The 12809-nt window shown below is 34.7% G+C and overlaps 1 protein-coding gene and 1 non-coding gene across 4 annotated transcripts in view; one reads left to right on the forward strand and one right to left on the reverse strand.

Moving 5' to 3' along the window:
* Positions 1–12809, reverse strand: part of LOC106670168 — a 276453-nt gene that overhangs the window by 241255 nt on the left and 22389 nt on the right. The window lies entirely within an intron of this gene.
* Positions 11595–11666, forward strand: Trnat-cgu. The gene has a single exon. It is a non-coding gene; the product is annotated as a tRNA-Thr (tRNA).

Consider the following 12809-nt stretch of genomic DNA (forward strand, 5'->3'; position numbering starts at 1 on the left):
ACAAACTGTAAAGAACAAATGTTAACAAGCACTATCTAAATTTACTAATTTTATACTTCCCAAAATTCGAACTATTATTGTTTTGAAAAATGGTTATTAAATTTAAAGTTAAATTTAAAAAATAGATATTCCAAAATATTAAAATTTCAATTGGATAAATTTAACATTCTTGTGTTTTAAATTATTGAATTGTTAAAAATGAAAAAACTCCAATAATAATGATAAGTAAATATGTATCTGATAACGATCACAGGACTTAAACTTTAACATCAAATGTACTAAACTAACTTCAACTCTCAACACAAGATGTTCTTAATGAGAGTTGACTCATAAGCATTTTGTATTATAACAAAAATTAATTTCAACATTACAATGAATAGTTCCATTGTTATAAGTGAATAAAAAAATCCACTATATTTATTACGTATTTCGACTAAATAGGTGAATTTTTGAACTGAGAAACTCACTCTCAACACGACACACAAGAATGACACATCTACACGGAAAACAAACACTTTGAGCCCTAAAGATGATCTCAATAAAGATCAAAACGTTGGCATGATAAAGAAAATGTTGTTATAAAACTTTACGTCACACCAAACCGCACCTCACGATCTTCAAATAATCATTGAACTAGTCACTAAACACCCCACATTTTGAAGAAACTATGGTTTCTGTACACGAACATCTATTATGGTATAACGTTTTCGTTCTCTTTCTAATAGATACGCCGGAAACGATCTCCAATTTCCAGCATTTAATTAAACAAGAAATGACAATCGGCAGGATTTATTTAATTCTAAACACAGTCACTCGTGACATCAATTAAAAGCGAGTATAGTCAAACCAGGGACGATTCATTGTTTAACTTTTGTAATACTACGTACTGCATAGCCGTGCCTAAAAACTTTCAAGGGTAAAGACAAAATGTGTTGAAAATAAAATGTTATTAAAAACTTCACCAAGAATGATATTTTTTAAACAAGATTAATTTTTTAAAATGAAACTGCTAATACAATCCAGACGAGCGCCTTGAGGTAAGGACGAGATGCTAAACCAGCAACAATTTGCTGTCATGCATTTTACATATACAATGAGAATAATATGAAAACATAATTTTTATACGTATAAGTTGACTTTTTCTTCAAATTATTAAACATTTTGAAAATGAGATACCATAAATAGATTTACAATTCTTGTACAAATTTTGGTGTCTATTAACAATTCATATTTATTCAAACATCTACTGAATAAGAACATTTTGTTTACAGTCAACTTCACTTAAATTTCCTGTATTTTTTTAATCACGTGAAACGAAAGTTGTTATGACTGAAGAACCGAACCGAATTACGAACGTGGAATAAAAACTGGATAAAAGTAATTATATGCTTATAAAGACCGAAATGTTTTCTATTTTTATATGTGTTTTCTATATATTTCAGTTTTCCACAAGACGGACGGGAGTTGTTATCTTATAAAGTGCAGTAGAACTTCACACAAAACACACATACACTCACTCACTCTTTTCTCTCTCTCAAGCGCACACCTCAACCAACCAACCCAGCGACTAGTTCATACCGTTGAAGACCTTCATATGCCTATTATTTATATTTAGTAAAAACACTGATTCTAAATCTATGCAACATTATTTCCTTTCATAGTACATAGTTTTTAAATTATTTCTACATTTTTGCATCCTTAGATCAGTTTTTTATTTAATCAGATTGTAGGGTGCATAAAAGCAATCTCGTAAGTAATTTTAGAGGAAAAAACCTGGGAATGGAGACTGACCCAGTAAGTGACCCTGGCGGTTTAACATCAGTTCACCGACTTGTAGACCAAAACCCATCATCAACTCTACAGAGGAAAAAGGATCAATTCAATCAAGAGTTTCGAAGATAGTAGAAGAATCGATCATTGAACAGCGGCAACGTTGACATATCGCACACCCACAAGAAAAGTGACACGTCAAAAAATTATAAAAATCGGATTATTTAATTTTTTTTAATCATTCGGGTGTGCTATGCTACAGGAAAAATGATATAACTGCGGGTGGCTTCTTAGCTGCAACGCAGTACTAGGTGTCACTTTTGAATTGGCGGGAACGTACTGTCACCATTCACAAAAAGTGGTATATATTAGTTCTGTGTCGAGCTTTAACATATAAAGCATCGGTTAGTATTTATCACGAAAAGTGGCATATTTCGAGTTACGTCAGTTTTTTCTTGTTTAGTGAACGATTGTATGCTGTACCAGAGACATATTTTCACGTTATGAGAAATAATTGTTAAATCCAGTTGAAGTCCAGTTAAAAACAGTACAAATATGTTTTTGGTAGGTCGAAATCGTGGCAATAACAACTGAATTTGCTTTTTCTTCAAGACCATACCTTGATCTAGAGTGTTCATGAATTTAGCTTAATTCCTTTTATAGTTTCAACAATTTTTTAAATGTTTTAATTGCAATATCTTTAATATTCAATAAAATTCACTAATTTCGTTGTCCGCTTGACCAATTAATATATTACAATTAATTAAGGTTTTTAGTTGAGATAAAAAAGTCAATGGCACGAGCGGGATTCGACCCACGATCTTCGGCTAGAGACGCCGCTGCTCTACCACTTGAGCTATCGTGACCTCGATCCACTCGGCCCCACCTTTTGTTATTTCCCTCCTTTTTGCCATTTTTCAAAATCCCGCTCGTGTCAATGACTTTTTTATCTCAACTAAAAACCTTAATTAATTCAATAAAATCTTTATTTCAATAATTAATTTTATATTTTAAATAACCAATTAGGAGGAAAGCATATTTGTGTCATAAATTTACTACATGGATATTTATTGTTTATTAGGTTAATGCTGTCTGTTACGATCCCAAAAAAAAATAACACCCTAACAGTCATTCATTGACCACCAGAAGTATCGAACACTTTTTCACTCATGAACACCCTGGATCAAGGTGTGGTCTTGCAGAAAAAATCAAATTCAGTTGTTACTGGCAAGCTTTCGACCTATTTAAAAGTCATCATCAGGGCCTAAATCAATTTCACATTATGAAAAACAATTGTCAGATAAATTTACAAATATTCTTTTCGTAATGTGAAATTAATATAAGCCCTGATTATGACTTTTAAAATAGGTCGTAAACTTGGCAGCAGTAATAACTGCAATTGCTTTTTTCTTCAAGACCGTACCTTGATTCAGTGTTCATGAATTATTTTAGTTTTATTTATTTTATTTATTATTATAAATATTATTCTATTCTATTATTATTATCATCTTATTGTATTATTATTTTCTAAGATTATTATTTTTTCATATTTTTTAACAATGACTTTCTAACTTTTACAGTCTCAATGATTTTTTGAATGTTTTAATTACGCTATGTTTAATAAACAATAAAAAAATTATGTCGATAATTAATTTTCCATTTATTTATTATTTTATTATTTTTAATATTATTTTATATTAATAACTAATTACCCTGACTCCAGAAGGAAAGCACATTTGGGTCATAAATAATCTTAGTAAATCTTACTACTATATTAATTGGTTTTTAGGTTTATGTTGTCTGTTACTATCACAAAAAATTACTACTCTTACAGTCATTCATTGACTACCATTATGGTTAGAGGACAACAAACTAACTTAAATTACTTAAGAGAGCAATACATGCAAAACAATGTGTCACAACTCAAAATGGGGTAGTTTTTCAGGGGTAGTACAGCTGGATTTTCAAAGTTTTCTGTTTTCGCTTAAGTCTTGGAGAAACGAAAGATAATATTGATGGATCATGACGGTTTTTATTGCCAACAACCGTAATGGTGTGTACATAATACATATGTTGAAAAAGTTAACCTCCATTTGTCTCTCCTATAAAATTATCTTTTGTTGATTTGTGCCACTTTTCTAGTTTGTGTGCGATATATTTTACGAATTATATGATGATGTTGGGAAGTAGCTGGTTCAATCAATTGAAGCCGTAGTCGTGTTTTTGTCGGGGGAAGTAAGGGATTTTCTAATATTAATCTGCGCGTAATTCATCCGGGCCGTGAGTCAGTTTTGGCCGGTTTGGACGTAGTCAAGAGTGGGAAAGAGGAACACGTCAAAAGGTCCTCCGAGGCACAGATGTCGATCCCGTGAGCGGTGCACGAGGTGACCTTGAGCGGAGCGGGTTGGATCGTTGACCCGATTACGTCATCGGCCGCGCCATCCTTTATGTAACCTTCCACGCCGCCCCGCTTGGATCGGAGATCGTGGAGCGTGATAGTGCGCGGCCCCACCACTATTTCCCTCCTTGATTTACTGTTCCCCATGAGCAAGAATGAAACCGACCTTTTTTTCCATATTCCCGATCCATGTTTTAATTTAAAACTCTTAACCATGAAAGCTTCGCAATGGTGAATTCGGCTATTCTTGTTTTTTTTAATTCTATTCTTATACATGCTCATTCGTTCATAAATTAGCCTGCCCCTGAATTAAACAAGACCACTGAAGTTCTAAGAAGTTGTTATTCCAGAATCAATTTAGCCCCTTATGCAGAAAGGTTGCTCGATGTGTTCCTACATAATACAAGCGTGTCATACCTTGGCTTCATACAGACGGCGTGTAGGCATGTCGCCGGATTTAAGAATGGTTCTCGGACACGGTAGCGAGTTTCAAGGTCCTCTGTTCCATTGCTCAATTGGAAATTTTTTATTGTTTATAGCCGTCAAAATGTGTTCAGTGTTTTTGCTTTTTGTATGAGAGAGTGTATTTATTAAAGTGAACGGGGAGAGGCAGGTGAAATAGCATCCCCATCGTCCCTTGAGCTGTGTACGAGACTTGGGTCTATGGCGGAATATTTATAAAAGTACCCCATCGACCCCCAAACGGATAAGTATATATAGGTGTGAAGGTATTTATTTGTGCGCATGCATATTGAATGTGTGTTGTTACATTTCGCATACGCTCGGGGCTGAAATGACCAAGCCCCCCCCCAAAAAAAAAATTAATTAAAATATTTCAAAATTTAAAAAATAAAGAACTTTTATTGAACGTAAAAAAATTACAGTCAAATCCCATACATTAGTTAAATCGTGGAGTCGACTGAAAGGCGACAAAATAGTGCCAAGCAGAGAATTCAAAAACAGAGAAGAAAAACCATAAAACTGAACCAATACTTAACGATAGTTAAACTCTATGTAAGGAAATAGATGTTTGTGTTAAAAAGAAGACAGAAACAAATATATTATTTTAGCCGTGGTATGCAAAAGCGGTGTAAATCAAAAAATCAGGCCTTGAGCAAATTGGTCATACCTGCTAACATTGAATTTAAAACAATTTAATTTCTTTGATTTTTTATTTTCGTTAAATAAATAAACAAATGACTTTGTGACTTGACTTTAAAGAATTATTTTTAACTTTTTTGCTGACGGAGAAGAGGAGACCAGACAGAAGAAGAGAATTGAAGAATAGAAAGGACAAGAGAGCTATAGTTGTTTAAAGGATATACTTAACAGAATTAACACAAAGATCGTGAATACCCCTACAATAATATTGAAATGATGAGAACTGCGAGATATGAAGCCTAGCAACTTGAAAGATTTATTAACTATCGATGAAATATGTAGTGAAGGACATATTGAGCTGAAACGTGACATCCACGTCTTTAATATAATTGACATTTCAATCAATATTGTAATTAATATTATAAGAATAGGAATTTTTTAGAGCCTCCATAGAAAGACGTCACATAGATGTTCGAAGCGTTTTCAGTAAAACCATTTTTATGAAACCAGCCAATCAATAATTGAGCCGTTGTATGCGAAAGTGTTTAAATAAAAAATAAAAAAATAGGCTTTGAGCATATTGGTCGTTTATGGGTAGTCTGTACATTTTGAGCTAGTGAATAAATTACCGATTTTTCTTCACTGACAAATCGGTATTGTCCGTGAACAGAACAATTGAAAATCCGGAAATTCGCATTTATTGCCAAAATCAAGAAGAGGTTATGTACTTATATTTAATATTTATACAGTTTTCTCCATTATCATTAACATGCCATTGTAAACACGTTGTAATAGTAAGAAATTAAATTCCGTCAAATTACTTTAAGTTCTTATTGTTCGGGCAGAAAACGTAACACTTTCATCTGTTTTACTTTTATATTTTTGCGCTAGAAAAGTATCAATGTTCAAACTTAGATTGGACTTGAGAAATTGCAGCAACCGTTAATTTAGAAACGAATATTTATTTCTTGTTATATAGAACCTACAAATACCATCATCACCACCTACGCGGACGATACCGCAATTGTGTCCTCTAACACAAATCTATCCAAGCTACCTCTAACATCCAAGAACACCTTTAGCTTATCGAAAATTGGTGCAAAAATTCAGGACAAGAGTGAAGGAAAATGTACTCAGTGTACGTTCACATTGAAAAAAAAAGTCTTGCCCTCCACTGTACATCAACAACAATGAGATAACGACTAATATTCAAGTCAAATACTTAGGACATATTGTGAACGAACTGATCCGGTTCCCGATCCCAAAACTTTCACATCAATTTCTCGATCCATCCTAGCCATATTGCTCCGAACCCTCTCTACACATCCTTAACCCGAGAACCCGCCACGTCGCCTTAATAGACGATGGCCCAGAAACCTCGTTGCCCCTTAATCCCTTATGCTGAGTACAAGCATTGGCTAGTTTCTAATGGCATGTGTCCTCCTGCATTATTGTTAGTGTTGTGACCGTGTTAAAGAACGTTTTTGTGATCACAGTTGTAATATGAACTAATACGTATAGGGTAAAAATAAAATTAATTTTTAAAAAATATGCAACGTAATAAATACAACGCCCTTTAACTTTCAGATAAATTTTCCGAGTATTAAAAAGTGTTTTCCTGAGTCGAGTGGTTTATGTTAACCAACATATGTATTACTTTTGACGCGATCAAACCTGTCGGGGATTTGAAAGCAATCAAAACGAATTCCGAGTACGGTAGTATAAAAGGGGATATGTTAATAAATTTAAACGAAAATAAATTAACAGCCTGTTGAAAGAGTGCTTGTTTACGGACACGTACGACGCGGCGGCAACGCTGTTTTCGATTGACGACTGGGTGAAATGGTGGCACGATTGTTGGATGTGACTCATAACTAGGGAGTCATGTATTTTTCTAATTCTTTTTGTTCTCTATTAATCGTGAGAAAAACCGATGTAATTGACCTTTTGTTTGGAAGATGTTAACAACTTGTGCGAATGAGATGAACTGCTGGTCGGTCATACAAGGAAAATGATTTACATACGTACTGTAACAAGCTAACAAAAAACTTATTCTTAATTACTAAAATAAAATAGACATGACTGTGACTTTGAAAAAGGGTTTTGTTTGATTTCTCCGTCGATATGGGGTATGGGGGGGATAACTGATGTTCACGTCTTGAAGATCGTGACTGGGTGCACGAACCCTACCACTTTTGTTTACTATAGTACTTATTAATGCCGCTTACTTCTTTCCCCCTTGTCACTTCAAATGTATTAAGCATCTGACCAGCCGAGTCATCTTCCCATACTAACGTCTTAGGTCGGCCTACCTTCGTTGCGTTCTAAACATTTACTACCTGGATATAGAAAAACTCAATAAAAATGAGAAACTGCAGCCATAACAAAAATGTTGACGAATGATATAATAAAAAGGCAACAGACTGTCTAGCCCTATTTAGTGACTGAAAGTGAAAACTTTCATAAATATACATGATATAAGAGAGCTCATTCAACATAAGGTAAGTTATTTTTCATTGTTCTGCTCCAATCTATTTTATAAACAAAAGTGTCATCTTTGCCTTGTTTCAACGCTTGACTGTGAAAATAAATCTAATTTTGTTAAAAATCCCAAAAATAATCAAGTTGCTAAAACATTTTCTAGACGATTATTTTTGACCAAATTATAAATATTTAAATAACTTATGTAAACAACAGGATGTATCAGAATTTTCTATCCATGATTTTGGGAAGGTATGTCATTCCAACTGTTTATGATGTGGGGGGGGCAACGGGGCCCAAGAGATACTTCGGAAATATCGGAACATTGGAGTCAGAGGTAAATACTGAGCTTCTCTCTTCCGTGTCACACTAGGATCCGTGCTCTCCGGGACTTAGTTCACGAAAATGGGTCCACCAGGGGTCAGCGATAAACGTTACACTTTTCTCGATTGCAGTGAACGGTATTACTGTCGGTAAACTCTCGTCAGCAATGTACTATATGACGATGAAGCATTACGTAGGGCAGGGTTGATTCTGGGAAACCGACTACCTACGCCCGGTGTCCTTCCGGCCCTATTCGTTTGGGATGATCTCGCCACGTTAGCCAAGTCGTCTACCCTGCCAAAGCTATACCGAGCTAAGCTCCTGGAACTTAGATCTACATACATCGGTTTTCGCCACGTTTTATGAAGGCGGACAAAGCGGCTACGGCTAGGATGCACCGACCTAAGATCCGCGCTCTACCATTGAAAATACGATTAAAAAAAAAAAATTGGACGCGTCGGAGGGCCGGATCGGCTCAAAAACTCTCATGTATCCAGGAGCCGATAGGTGGCTCTCGGAAAACCAGAATGGAAGAAACGGAATCTAACTCTCCCGATTAAGAACAAGATTTACAATGAGGACTTTTGAGCCAAAGCTCGCGTGTAGGAAGATTCGCATAATTGGGAGTGTAAATCCTTGGCTCTTACAGGGAGCGAGAGCGAGTAGGAATGGCACCCGATATGAATATTACCCTTGAGTATTTGGTTCCCTTATCCCAATATTTGAAGAAAATATTGTTTTATTGTGCATGAAACATATCTCATTTTGTGTTTGTTCTTTGTGTGTTGAGATAAATAGTAAAAGAAAATTGACCCCACCCCCATTTTCCCCAGTCAAACTGAAGGGCTTAACGTCCAACTACCGTTGGTTGTGGCAGTCGAGGGGTCACACCAATTTAAAATACTTTATTAACTATTGTATGTAATCCTTATAAGAAAATTATTCTCAATTAAAAAGTCATGGGTTATTCCGGGATTCGAACCAGAACCTCGGGGTGGCAAATACGAGTCGTACGCTCTAAACCCTACCACAGTCCCCTTACATATAAACACTTATAAAAATTTAAAATTGTAAAAAAATAATAATGATGATGGGAGGAACTTAGGGGCCGACATAGAGATGAGTTCACCGCCGGACCTCTGCGCGTTGTTACTTATTCTTCTGATCTTTCATGGGATATTTTTCAATCTTTCGGCAGCCTTTTGAGTGATATACTACGGCAATATCCTAACTTATTAGGAATCTTTCGGACCTCAGTTCAACTATCAAATAAAACGATTTTTTTTAAACAATGACATAAAGAAAGGCCTAAGAATTGACGAATACCAGTACATCTAAACAATAGCTAGAAAAGGCGGGTTAAATTTTAACAAGCTTTACATTTCTTTTTTTAATGTAAAATTTTATTCTCTTTTGCATGAGTACTCTAAACCCTACCAGAGGGGAATCGAGCAGAAAAGAACTTTGTATTCATTTTTAAATATTGGCTTCCTTGTTTGATAGAACTCCAATAGGATGTCTCTAGAATAGAATCATTATTCAAGATTTGTACTACTACCTCTTGCTTCAGCATTTAATTTGTAAAAAGACTGTTTCAACAAGACAAAACAAAAGTTAAGTTAAAGGTAAAATTCGTAAGAAAAACCTAAGCCGTAGGTTCTTCACTCTACTATGCCTGTATACAAGTCATAATACCCATTTTGTCGAACTAATTATTGCTTAGCTCACACCGATCAAAGAAATTCTTTGTGAGGTGTTTTATGCAGTGTACAACGTAATCACTCTCTGTGTTATAACGAAGTCCCTCTATTTTGTTGGAAAGCTACAATTTCTTGTTCTCCCAGTGACCGGTTGTCGGTCGGTTCTTATTGTGTGACCCGTTTGCACAACACGATTCAAGTTGTATCAGGTTGGTTCCAAGCCGGCTTTACACCCATGTCAACTTCATTCATTCTGAATTTGAATTTACGATTTAGGATCGACTTCGTTTGGATATCCTGATCCCAATATTGGGCAACAGACTTTCTCGGTGGCTGTTCATTAACAAACATATTTACGACTGTCTCGCCAAAGAGGTTTTTGTACATTATTTGGAAAAAACTGGTCAGTCCAGACTACAAATATTCCCCATTAATGCTTTATGGATCAATCAAAGGAAACTAGAGTGTATACCTGCACTCTCTAATCCAACCTCTAGAATTCAATCCCATGGAAATCGGCCTGGGTGGTCTATTACAGCTCCATTTGATTGACGCAGCCAAAGTATACGTATAAATAAACCCAGACTTTATAATCGAAATAACAACAAAACGCCAAAACGGTAAGATATTAAACAAACAATGGATTGGGCAACATCCGTTGGATAAGAGTTTATTCTTAAACTAAAAGTTAATTGGTAGTTTCGTAATTTGTAAAAGATTTGATCGGACTAAAGCGTTTGGCGGACAACATTGGGAGGATAGGCAGACCAAACGTTCATCACCCAAAGATCCAGAGAGGAACTCAAATAATTTAATTGTGATAGCAGTTGTTTTGCATTAAAACTTAAAAAATAATATTTTTTAAGTAGGTATTCCTAATTTTTTATAAACCTTATTTTGCTGATAAGCAGCTTGATTTGCATAGAATGTATAAGAGGTTCCGAGCTGTCCACTAACAGACCTAGAGACTTATTAGTTTTAAAAACAAATTGTCAAGTATTATAATAGCACATTTCTTTTATTGGCGTAATATAATCACAACAGTGAATTCATACCATATACACAATTTTATTTTGATGTGCAAAAGCCAGGAGATTGGCAATCATTGATAAGATTAAAAGGTTGACAGAGGATTTGGAAGGATCTCAACCCAAACTACTTCCAAATAGGCTTTTTTTCTCTCAGAAATAACCGATGATTGATATAACTTCTGCTGTTGCCCCCGTAAGAGAAATAAAAAATAAATAAACCAAATCTTTAGTTCAACAGACAAATTGGGAATGTACCTCGCATTTTTAAATGTTTGTGGACTTTTTTTGCTTTTCAATGTCGGTAGGGAAGTAATTTGCAGTTAGAGATTAAAAACAATTTTCTGAAAGTTGCTGTCCTTTGAGGAGGTATATATAAATCTGTACCAAAACCTCTGGTTGACTTCAATTTAAGCTGACATCTATCAAAAGTTGACATCACAAATAATTGATAAGTACTAGCCTTGAACAAACCAAACAAGAACGACCTTAGAAAATACAATTTTCGACACTCAACCAGTGGGAAAGTATATAGTAGTACTTTCTCTCTGTAATTTTGTGTTCAACTCTGTTGACATGTCAAGAAAAAACCTTTATACAAATGCAAAAAAATTCAATTCACAGACCAAAAAATTCGCGAATGTCCACCAAATGAATTAGACGTAAAATCACTGCATTAATCGCTATTTTTTCAAGTCTTATAACGAAAAGTAATTCAACTATCATCATGATTTCAGTTTTATAAATGATTGTCTACTCAAGTACAGCCGTCTGAACGATATCGTACAGGTAGCCTCCTTAGCTCAGTGGTAGAGCACTGGTCTCGTAAACCAGGGGTCGTGAGTTCAAACCTCACAGGAGGCACTAATTTTTTTTTAACTTTAACTATATTTTGTAAATTAAGGATAATCACTACGTTTCGAAAGCTGAACAGCTAAAGTAAAAAAAATAACTTATAAAAAATGTATTGGTCTCGATTTGCTGTTTGTTACACACAAACTTTTTATAAAATATAATAGTTTTTATATCAAATAATATAGTTTATCTTATTAAAACTGAACAAATCGTATTTGAAGTATTATTATATAATAACATCCTGTAATTTAAATATCTAGCATGAAGCAATGTCGGATATGTCCGTCCTAAATCGGTGATTAAAACAAAAAACTGATTTTAGTTTTTATTTTATTCTACTTTTTTATTTAAATATTTTACACATAAAAAACAAGAAAAAAGTATTTCATCGACTGAATCGTTATTTGTAAGTCAAATGGTTAAAGTTATCTGGGAAATGGCAACAAACTGAAATTTTTCAAATTAAACCAAAATAGCGAAAATATACAGATTTTGGATATTATTTTAAATAATGTTTTAAATCATTTAAAAGAATTTTTTTATACATTCCAAGACAAAATAATTTAATAACTTGTTGTTTACCTTTGTAGTGTTACTAATCTTTTTTACACTCGTAGATTAAAAATAAAGAAAACCAGTTCAATTCCAGAGCCAACTTGTCGAGAAAGTTAATTGGTTTATTACATGGTTTTCTTTGATGAGGCAACAAATTTGAGTAAAAAATTTATTATTACATAATTTTTTTAAAAGATTGGATTTAAGTCGAGAAGATCTCGCCCTAGCAGATGCCTTGACTGTTGTGGTCATCCGTTACATAACCCAAGTCCTGGATGTGCCACACTATGCCATACACGATTATCTACAGCGGGTTAGGGCCAACGAAGTCTCGATTGAAGAGTAGTGGTCGACCGCGATGTATGACGGCTAGAGACGACAGTTTTATTGCTCTTACCGCACTACGGACCGTCATTTAACGATTTCCAAGATAGGTAATCAAATCCAAATGGCCCGTAACGCAAGGATGAGCTCTACAACAGTCATCGAAAAGCTTCATGAGAATAGCCTAGTCTCTAGCCGTCCCTACCTCGTTCGCTACTTCTGGAGAGGCATCGAGTAGAATGGCGACAATTCGCAAATCAACATCTAGGTTGA

Source organism: Cimex lectularius, unplaced genomic scaffold, assembly GCF_000648675.2.
Source record: "Cimex lectularius strain Harlan isolate CLEC.00 unplaced genomic scaffold, Clec_2.1 scaffold134, whole genome shotgun sequence".
NCBI classification, from domain to species: Eukaryota; Metazoa; Arthropoda; class Insecta; order Hemiptera; family Cimicidae; genus Cimex; species Cimex lectularius.